Here is an 11,457-nt window from a genome sequence, read left to right on the forward strand (position 1 = left end):
CAAGGGAGCGCTGTTTCTAATGTGCACGGAGACACTCCCTGTGCCCCTGCCTGCCCTGAGACTGTGCCCGGGCAGAATGTGGGTGGGGAGGAGGGCGCAGAAGGTGCACAACAGGTGGAGCTGAGTTCACAGATGAGCATGCCCCAGGACAGAACGTCCTTTTTCCAAATCCCAACCCAATTGTTTGGTGACCACTAGCATTCCACCCAGGAGCCTGAGTCCGATGCCAGCCAGCACAGTGCCCAGGAGCCCATGGCTGCTTCCAGGCCAGCCCTGAGCCATCTTGAGTAGCCAGAGAGCAATGCTGCCTGCCTGGAAGTGCCCGCCCACCGGAGGCAAGTTCTGCCTCTTCAGCGCCTCCCTCCAGGGAAGGGTGGGCTGAGGGCCTGCAACCCAGCCCCTCCCACAGATACCCCACTCTCCAGGCTTCAAAGGCTCACAGGTAATTTCTGACCTGGAGGCCAGCCTGGACAAGGCCAAACCCCAGTGGGCTGTGGATCCACCATGTCTCTTTCTGGGATCTCACATGCTCTGTCTGCAATAGTCTCCAGCAGGAAGGAGAAAGGCTGAGTTCCACCACTCCAGCGGGAGAACCTCAGCCTTCAGCCTTCCTGCATTCTCACCAATCAGCTCCTCCCCTCTCCTGACTGCAATGTACACACACACACACACACACACACACACACACACACACACACACGATTCTGCAGGGAAGGGGAGACCCAGGACCTAGCCCAGTCATGACTCTGACACTGTGACCTGGCCTGGAAGCTTCCATAGAGTAAGCATCAGTCCATGAGGCAGGTGCCGGGTCAGTGATCCCTAGTGGCCCCTATACTTCCTTAGCCCCTTTCTTCAGCTCCGCCTTCTCCCAGGGCCAGGCGCAGAGAGCTGGGTGAAACAAGAGTTCATGAATGAACAAATGAATGGATGGAGCAGGGTCCCTCTCCACCCTCACTTCCGATCCCCTAATCCCCTTCCCATCCCCATCTCTAGGCCTGGCTCGGGGCAGAGCCCCAGGTGTTTTTCATTAAGGGTTTTACTGGGATTCTCAGGCTCTAGCTGAGGAAGGCTGAAAGAGCCACCTAATCCTCTGCCCCTTCCCCAGGCTGAGCCCCACAGCGGGAGTCGGGTTACACAGCGGGAGGCTGGGGCCTATCCTCTCCCACTCCCCAGACCTTTCCTGGGCAGCCTTGCACCGTCTCCAGGAGGTCACCCAGGGCCCAGCTCCAGTCTCCAAGCCCGTTCCCCTCCATCTGCTCTTTATCCCACAATAGCCAGGATATCTTTCTAAGAAACAAAGCTAATTATCTCATGCCCTTACTTTAGAATCCACCCAGACTGCCCCCTTCTTCCTCTTCTTCTTTTTTAAACAACTGGCTCTGATTTGTGGCACTTGCCAACGTCCATGGTATACATATTCCCATCATGGCCAATTTCAAACTACCTTGTGAGGTCACTGAACCCATGAGCTCAGTCAGCTCTCAAAAGCTAGTAGAGCCGGGCGCGGTGGCTCAAGCCTGTAATCCCAGCACTTTGGGAGGCCGAGGCGGGTGGATCACAAGGTCGAGAGATCGAGACCATCCTGATCAACATGGTGAAAACCCGTCTCTACTAAAAATACAAAAAATTAGCTGGGCATGGTGGTGTGTGCCTGTATTCCCAGCTACTCAGGAGGCTGAGGCAGGAGAATTGCCTGAACCCAGGAGGCGGAGGTTGCGGTGAGCCAAAATCGTGCCATTGCACTCCAGCCTGGGTAACAAGGCAAAACTCCGTCTCAAAAAAAAAAAAAAAAAAAAAAGCTAGTAGAGCCGGCTCCCTCACCATCAGCCACTCCCTGTGCCCTTGACCTTGAAAACCAGCCCTCCTTTGCTGGCTCCAGTTGTCCCTGCAGCCTCACTTCTCACTGCTTTTCCACCCCCAATATAGATACTGCACACTGGAGGGGGATCCTTTGGGTCCCGGGGTGCACCTAGCATTTTCCAAGAATGCCTGCCTCTCTCCTCTTTTGCCATGCCAGCCCCTTTGACAAAACCCCATTCAGATGCCTCCTCCTCCATGCAGTCTTCTCTAACTCCTCAAGCTGGGTGGGGTGCCCTTCATCTGTTTCTGCAACATTGCCCTTGGACATCTGTGTGGTTTAAAGATGCGTGTGTGTACTGCCACAAAACTGTGGGCTCTTCGGAGGCCAGGGCTGTGCTCCTGTTGTTCATCTCTGGGTCCCCAGGCCCTGACCCAGAGGAGGCCTCAGTGACTGTGCTGAAGGAGTGAGGCGCACGTAGGGACGTGCTCAGGCCACCGGGCTCCAAGGGAGGAGCCACCTGGGGGGCTGCAGTGATTCTCTTGGGCTTCCCCAGTGCCGCCTACATAGATGGCTGCCTGGGAGGCTGCAAGACAGACAGAGGGCACTGCCCATGCTCACCCCACCATGGAGAAAGGGGTTGCTCCCCAATTTCTGGATCTAACAGACACCAAGTGACATCTCCCACCTGCTCGCTGGCTCATAGGGACACGGAGCTGCCTGAGGCTAGGCAGAAATGAGCTGCCATTTGCCCCCCTGGCTGTGTGTGTACTCATGACTATGGTCCCCTGCAGGGAACCTCAGTATTGATGTGGTGCCAGCGCCCAGGCGTGTCAGGGAGGCCACCCTTTCCCATGCCTGGGAACCGCTTCGGGGCTTGCTGGGGCATCTCCAGCCTGGAAGAGCCTCTCCCACGCCTGGCCAGGTGTCCTCTGGGACAGAGCGGGTAAGCAGGAAGCAGCTGCGGCACAGGAGCGGCTCAGACCCGGGTCTGCAGGTCCGCTTGGCCACTCAGGAGCTGCGTGAAGAACCGGCTTGGATCTCAGTTTCCTCATTTGCAAAAAGGGGGTATCAATTTCTGCCTGTCAGCGATTCTGTGACCATCAGAGTCATAGCCACTATTTGTGCTGTACTTGCAAAGTGCCCTCACCAAAATGCTAAGCAGTTTACTCCCATTACTTTATATAACACCCCTAGGAGATGAATTCATTTCACAGATGAGAGAGCTGAGGTTCTAAAGAGATTACGGTCCCACAGCCAGTAAAGTGGGGTTGAACCCCAAAGCCCCTGCTTCTGCCACTGTATTACTCTGTCACTGAAATCGGAGAGTAAGCATGGATAGGGCCTGGCATGTTCTGGGCACATCGGAAATGGTTGTCCTTATTCAAATTCACCAGAATCTTGATGCCTGACCTTCACTGGCAGGCTGCATTTTCTGAAATCACTTTCGAAGTCTCATCTGAGTCTGAAGGTGGCCACCGGCCCTCCCGCTTTTCCTGTAAGGAAACCGAGGAGGAAGGACTCCCCGTCAGGCCTGGTTGAGGAGTGTCTGAGCAGCCAGGCCAGCCCCTGCAAGCAGTCCCACTTCCGTCTCTATCAGGGGCCACAAAATCAAGTCCAGCAGGTCCCGAAGATCCAGGCCTGCCACTTTGAGCAAACCCTCATCCTCTCCAGACCTGTTTCCTCGCCTGCAAAGTGGGAGTGGTAATAAGGCCTGCACCACCACGCAGCTCCAGAGTTGGTGTGAAAATACGGTGAGGGAAGGATGCTGATGAGCCCCAAGCACTGTGGACGCGAGCCTTCTCTGTGGAGGGGTCCAGCCCTGGCTGGTCAGCCTTGTGTCCCTGAGAAGCACATCTCAGCGACAGCTAAGTTCCCTGGGAGCAGGGACTGTGCCCCATTTCATGCACCAAGCATGCTTAAGTTCCCTCTGAGAGAAGCCCTGCTGTGTGTCCGGATTCTGAGGCCTGAGAGCCCTTATCTTTCACACCAAGAGAACAGACTTTTCTAATGGGTTCAAGTGGTAGCACATCTGATAGGGCAAAACAGCTTCTTTAAAAAGAGAAAAATAAATAAAAATGTTAGACAGCCTTGAGAATCTCGAGACACAGAAAAAAGGAGTTGGAAAAAGTCTTCTTCCTTCTGCGAACTCTGTCCAGGCAGCCCTGAGCTGGAACTTAGCCCAGCCCTTGTGCCCAGGGCTGTTTTCCAACCTCAGGAGTATCGAAGCTGGACCCAGAGGGTAGGGGGGCACCCAGGGGCCAGTGTGGACCTTCTCCCCTGGCCCTCAGGCTGCAGGAGCAATTATCAGGAGGATGGGGCTGGAGTCTGCATCCTTGAGGCCCCCCAGCCTGGTTCTCACTAGACCTGGTTACCCTGCCCTGGCAGAATCGTGGGCAGTGTGAGAAGTCATCTCAGCCGGGGCCACATCTGATGGGTGGGGGGAAGCTGAGGACCAGAGGGAGGCAGCCCGGGTGAACAGACGTCTGAGCTGGGGCTCCGAACTCCTCAGCCTGTGGCGCTGTCACTGGGCCAACAACGACGTCCATCAGGTGCTGAGAGGCTGCAGTGGCCCACGTGCGGCCATGCCACCCCTCACCCAGGCTTGCAACAGACACCCTGTGCAGTAGATCACGAGGCTGGAAAATGCCAGGACCAGGATTTTGAAACCAGCCATCTTGCTACGGAGTCTTTCTCTGACCCACCGCCTCCTCCATGAGCTCTGAAGGAGTGACCATGTTTTTTTGCTCCCCGACACCCACCTTCATATTAGGTGCGAACATGGGGGTTAAAAGCCCCCACAGAGGGAAGCTGTTTGCCCTCAGGTGTCCCAGCTGATGGCCCGTATGGGTACGGTCTGGTCAGGGATCTGTCCTAGAAAGGGCTCTGCTAATTTGAGATTGAAGATCCTGGCTGGGCTCAGTGGCTCTCGCCTGCGATCCCTATTTGGGAGGCTATTTGGGAGGCTGAATCAGGGCTATTGCTTGAGGCCAGGAGTTTGAGGCCAGCCTGGGCAACATAGACCCCATCTCTAATTTAAAGAAGAAGAAAGATGCTGCCCCGGAAAGGTCTTTCCGAGGTTGCCCGCAGGGGGCTCTGAGGCCACCCACGGGAAATCCGGCAGGCTCAGCCCTATGCTCTCATGAGGACAGCCAGCCCATCGGCTGCCTTCTGGCTCTGCAGGTCTCAGGACTTTTCAGCCTTAAATCCAGTCCAAACCTGGACTGCCCACAGGGCTGTGCAGGCTTTGCCAAGGTCAAGGAGCCAGTGGGGGCTGAAATCCAGGTGCAAGGCTCCCCGGCCTGGAGAACAGAGTGACTTTCTCTTACTGGTCAGAGCTGTTGTCTGCTAACCGAGCTGGACCCCACCTGAATGGGGATGCAGAGGCGCCATGTGGACTGGGGCTAGGCTTGCCCCAAAAAAGGCCAGTCAGCCCAAGGTCCCTGGAGCAAGTGTCCTCCTGCCCCCCTGGCCCTGGACCTGTTCACCTCTTCAGGTCACTTCTTAGCCTCAGGCAAATAGACTATGCTTTTTGGATTCTAAATCAAGATTCGTAGGGACAAAGAAAGTATTTTGATTTATGAATCTAGAAATAAGGAAAATATGCATAGTTGAAGAGCATTTGCATTTTTCAGTTTTGAGTCGTTACAAAGTCATCATTTCCACCCCATGGAATACTACTCAGCAATGAAAAGGAACTCACTCCTGACGCACACGGCTTGGATGGAGCTCAGCTGCGGTCTCCTAAATGAAAGAAGTCAGACTCCAAAGGCATCATACTATATGATTCCACTCACAGGACATCTGGAAAAGGCAGTGCCTATAGGGACAGAAAACAGATGAGTGGTTGCCAGGAGCAGGGGTGGGGACGGGATTGACTACAGGGTGTGCAGGGAAGTTTTGGGGATGATTAAACTGTTCTAGATCCTCATTGTAGTGGTGGTGATACAATTGCATGCATTTGAACGAAGACTGTATAACAATAAGGGCAAATTTTACTGTGTGTAAAATATACCTTAGTTTTTTTTTTTAAGAAAAGCAAAAATTACATTTCCTTTTTAACATTACATGCCCCCTTTTCCTCCTTATTTTGACCTTAACATAAATTTGAATTATTGAAAAATTTCAGATCGAGTAAAGTGGCTCATGTCTGTAATCCCAGCACTTTGGGAAGCCTCGGTGGGCAGATCACCTGAGGTCAGGAGTTCAAGACCAGCCTGGCCAACACAGTGAAACCCCCTCTCTACCAAAAATACCCCCCAAAAATTAGCCAATCATGATGGTGGGCACCTGTAATCCCAGCTACTCAGAAGCTTACTCAGAACAATCACCTGAACCTGGGAGGCGGAGGTTGCAGTGAGCCGAGATAGCGCCACTGCACTCCAACCTGGGCAACAGAGCAAGATTCTGTCTCAAAGCAAAACAAGACAAAACAAAAAACATATGAAATGATTCCTAACCTTATTTGCAATTAAATAAAGGAAAATCAACATAACCATGTGATATCATCTCCACCCTCCACTCCAGTGGAAAGAAAAAATGGAACCATTTGAAGGAGTGGTCTCCGGGACTCCCACCTGAAGTCTGGGGATGGTAACAGGTGTGGCCAATGGGTGAAGTGTTTGGAGGGCAATTGTAAAGAATATCTCTTTCCATCCAGAGCCCACTGCGAGAAAAGCCTCTGAGGTGTCCGCGAGAATGATTTACTAAAACACCTGTACTTTTTTACTAAAAGAGCTTCAGTCCAGCACTGCCTGAAACAGCAGAAACCTGGAAATGAGGTGCTCACCAATAGGGAAGAATTAGATCAGTTGCAGTCCATCCACACAACTGAATGCTCCGCAGTCATTATACGAATGGGGTAGAACTGTCTGCACGTGCCAAAATGAAACTAGGTCAGAAAAAGGAGCTGCAGCTCCCGGTGGATAGACCCATCCCTTTGGTGTAACTTTTTAAAAGCATAGATTTATCCTCACAGGTATGTGCACAGAAAAAAATTCTGGAAACAGCAATCAAAAACCTATTAAATGAAATTGCCTTTGGCAAGAGACAGGTAGGGAAAAGGAGGATTTCACTTTTCATTTTGGACTTTTCTGTTCTGCTTAGATTTCGAATCATGTGCATGTGCATATTTTAATTTTTTAGAGGTCATCAGAAAATATCTAGGTGGTGAGATTTGAGGTCAATTTAATTTTCTTTTTCTACTCTATTTTAAAAAGAATCAAAATCAATGTGTTTAAATGTTTCAAAACAAATAAAAACTTCCACTGCTTTGGGGATAAAGCCCACAGTCCTAAGCATTACGCCCAGGACGGAGTTTCTTGAGCCTTTACCTCCAACCTCCTCGTGCTGAACTCCTGGCCCCAACCCCAGCCAACCCCATCAACTTCTCCACACCACAGGCCCTTGTGCTGTCTTACCTCTGGGCCTTTGCCTATGCTGTTCCATCTGCCTGGACTGCTCTTCCCACTCTAGGTCATCCCTTCATTTGACCTTGTTTCCTTTGGCTTGACACCAGGTGCCTGCCAAGTGTTTGGTGGTATTGGCCTGCCCAGTGGCTCCCCCTGGCCTCACCTCCATACCCCCAATGCTCCTACTATGCTGCCAGCCTCCCTCACTACCTTGCAACAGCCTTGAAGGTAAGGACAGGGCCTGGGTCATTGACAGTGTCCAGGGCTGGGTTCTGTGCCTGACACGTAGTAGGTTTCATCAACATTTGTTGACAGAACTGACAGATGACTGACTGAATGAATGAATAAGCAGTGGCACCCCAGGCTTATCCCTAAGCAGTCCTGTTTGTGGGGTGGGGCTCCTGGCAGGGCCCCAGACGCCGGGCCTGGGCACCTGCGGAGGCAACCTGGAGGGGCAGACACGGCCGCCGGCAGCAGAGCCGCCCGCTCGACTCCAAGGTGGCTTTTATTTCCTCTTCTTCGGGTGCCAAGTCCCTGAACAAATATTTTCCTGGAGTGGAAGAACGGCTTAGCTCCCAGCCTTAAGTGCTGAAAACACCGGCTGGGCAGGGCAGGTTCCAGGAACCAGAAGAAGCCGAGGTCTGGCTGCAGCTGGGGGAGGGGCTCCCGAGGGCTGCCCTCCAGGCAGTGCCCACCCTCCCGCTGTCTGAAGAGGGGGCCTGCCCAGCTCTCCCCATCAGGCCCAGGGAAAGCCGCCACTCGCTTGCTCTGCTCAGCACGCAGCTGTGAGAGGCTTTTGCCCTGGGCCTCTTTGCCCATAAATCAGAATCCTCTGGGATTCTGAAGAAAACGTAGACCATGTGGGCCTCCCTCATTTTTGCTGAAAAAGCTACAGTGAGATTTAAAGGAACTAATTAGAATCTCAGAAGCCCTTTTATAAGCATTTTTCTTCCCTTTAACTTTCTTATTGAGAAATAACATACACAGAGTGCATTCATCTACGCGTATAGCTTGATGATTTATTTACATATATGCTCACCCTTGTAATCACCACCCACATCAAGCCTGAGAACATTTCCGCACCCCAGGTTTTTTGTGTCCCTGCCTAGTCAATACCACACCCTCAGCCCGAGAAACCCACTGGCTTCTATTATCACCAATTAGTTTCGCCTGTTCCTGAACTTCCTACAAACGGAATCGTGCAATGCTGGCTTTGTTGTGTCTGGCTTCTGGTGCTTAATAGATACGCCCTTGATGTTCATCTCTGTTGCACTTGTGTCTGTGGCTTGTCCCTTTTTGTTGCCGACTAGTATTCCACTGTGTGAATACACCACAATTCATGCATCTATTCTCACCGTCAAGGGCATTTGGGCTGTTTCTGCATTTGAGCTCTGATGAATAAAACTGTTACACGCATTTTTATACACACCATTCAGCAGACATATGCTCTCATTCTGCTTGGATCACAGGGTAGGTATATGTTTAGCATTAGTAGGTATTTCCAAGTAAGTTTCCAAAGAGCTCCTATTAATTCTCACTCCCTCCGACAGCCTAGGGACACCTCCCCACACACATTGCCCATCCCTACATGCAGCCTTTCTGGTCGTAGGAGATCGGTGTGGTGGTGACTTGCGCTATTAAAAATCTTCTAGCCGGGCACAGTGGCTCATGCCTGTAATCCCAGCACTTTGGGAGGCTAAGGCAGGTAGATCATGAGGTCAGGAGTTTGAGACTAGCTGACAAACATGGTGAAACCCCGTCTACTAAAAATACAAAGTTAGGCCGGGTGCAGTGGCTCAAGCCTATAATCCCAGCACTTTGGGAGGCCGAGGCGGGTGGATCACGAGGTCAAGAGATCGAGACCATCCTGATCAACAAGGTGAAACCCCGTCTCTACTAAAAATACAAAAATTAGCTGGGCATTGTGGTGAATGCCTGTAGTCCCAGCTACTCAGGAGGCTGAGGCAGGAGAACTGCTTGAACCCAGGAGGCGGAGGTTGCAGTGAGCCAAGATTGCTCCTTTACACTCCAGCCTGGGTAGCAAGAGTGAAACTCTGTCTCAAAAAAAAAAAAAAATACAAAGTTAGCTGGGTGTGGTGGCACACACATGTAGTCCTAGCTACTCAGGAGGCTGAAGCAGGAGAATTGCTTGTACCTGGGAGGCAGAGGTTGCAGTGAGCCAAGATGGTGCCACTGCACTCCAGCCTGGGCAACAGAGCGGGACCCCATCAAAAAGAAAAAAAAATCTTCTAAATGTTGCTTGAGTTCCAGAGCAGGGTAGCAGTTCCAGCCAGCCTCAACGAGCAGCCCAAAAGCAGAGCCCCCTACTTGCAGTGAACCCCTGAATCCCATGCCTCCTGCCAGGCTGCGTAAGGAAACATCCACCCTCCAGGAGCGCCAGGGTGGCAGGAAGCCAGAGATACCTGCTGTTATGTGGCAAGAGGTGCCCCAGAGGCACGACCCGAAGGACTCCAGTGCCTCCCCAACCCTTGGAGGTCAGGTGTGGGGGGGGCCTGCTGAGGACCTGCACTGGGGCACATGCAAATCCATCCTTGCACATGTGCCAGCCACGAGTGGGCGCGGCTCCTGTACTGGGGAGAGGCAGCAGGGTTGCATGGTGGGAGGAAGGGACAAAGCCGGGGAGGGCTGGTCCCACGGCCAGGCAGAGCCAGCAGAATGGGACCCTCCAGCTCCAACAGCTGTAGGGCCTGTGGGCGCAAAGCAGTTTCTAAGCCCCCTAGACCCCTCACTCATTCAGCTTCGGGTGCCAGTGGCTCACCTCCTCCCGAGGCAGCCCAGCCTCCTTTCTCTTCTGCCAGGCTAGAGAGAAGGGGCAGAGGGTGAGGGTGATGAGAGTGAGGGAGAGGGTGCCTCAGCAGAGGGGGTGCAGTTCTGGTCCTGGGGCTCCTCTGTGCAGTCGGTACCTGCAGACCCATTTAAAAAACCCTTTCTCCCAGATGCTATGTGGGGGGCCCACACACCAGCAGTACCTCACCTGGGAGGGAGCCTGAGATGGCCCATCTCAAGGCCCAGCTCTGGGACTACTGTCCCTTCCGCCCTAGATGGCCCACTCAGAGCACAGCCTCATCCCCTGGCTCCCCTGCAGGAGAGCAAGGAGAAGCAGGGTCACGATGCCCAGATGCTGCCAGTTTTGGCTCTTACCAGTCCCTCCTCAACACCCATCCTACACAGTCATCAACCCTCACCTCTGCTCGGTGGCCAGGCCTCAGCCCCCAGCCCTCTGCATCTTCTTCTTTCCTGCAGCCCCTCAGAGGCACACCTCTCCCTTGTGGCCAGCCCCACTGCTCTGCATTCCAGCCTCTCCCTCCTGTACCTGCCCACACTTCAAATTCTCTACTGACATCCCTTCCCCGAGTGAGAGGCTGACTCGAATTTGTCCTTCCAGACTGAGTTCAACCACCCTCTGGCACCTCTGTGATCCAGACGCTGTGCAGATGAGGTGCCCTGTCGCCCTGCAGCCCACACCGTTTTGTTATTGACACCACTCTGTCACTCGTCTGCTCCCTCTGGCCACAACCTCCCTGAGAGCAGAGAGCAGAATAGAAATGCGGGGTCTTTATTCTGGCTATGAAAAAAACATACCGAGCAAAACTCCTAAGGCAAGAGAGGCAAAAAATGCAATTTAAAACAGAAGCTGGCTGCTTATAAGAGTTTAGCATGATCTGAGAGATGGTGGCTCATGCATTTAGAAAATAACTTGGGAGGCCGGGCGCAGTGGCTCACACCTGTAATCCCAGCACTTTGGGATCATGAGGTCGAGACCATCCTGGCAGGGAAGAAATGGTCCCTCCTGCTCTGCATGGCCCAGGCCATGCCTGGGGTCTAGGATCAGGGGCTGACCTGCACCAGGGCCAGAGTGGGCCAGCAGCCTGGACAAGGCTGGGAAGCCAGCTCTAACAGATGCTCCAGGACACTGGGGACCCCTCTGCAATACACTGCGCTTCCTCAACCTCCAGGTCTTTCACTGTCATTTTTCCCTACTCAGCACATGATTTTTTTTAGATCTCTGGCACTTAAGACTGTTGCTACTGAGTATACAGAAACCACAGTGAGCAAACAAAATAGAAAGCTTTGAAAGTCAGTAGGGAGCCCATCATGTCCTTGAGGAAGGGAATAATCTAGCTGGAGCCTAGGGAACAAGGAGTGCTGGGCAGGAGGGCCAAGAGCCCCGGGGGGAGGAAGGCGAGATGCTGAATGCCTGCACAGGGGGTTTTGGGAGGAGGG

Source organism: Saimiri boliviensis, chromosome 1 (assembly GCF_048565385.1).
Source record: "Saimiri boliviensis isolate mSaiBol1 chromosome 1, mSaiBol1.pri, whole genome shotgun sequence".
NCBI lineage: Eukaryota > Metazoa > Chordata > Mammalia > Primates > Cebidae > Saimiri > Saimiri boliviensis.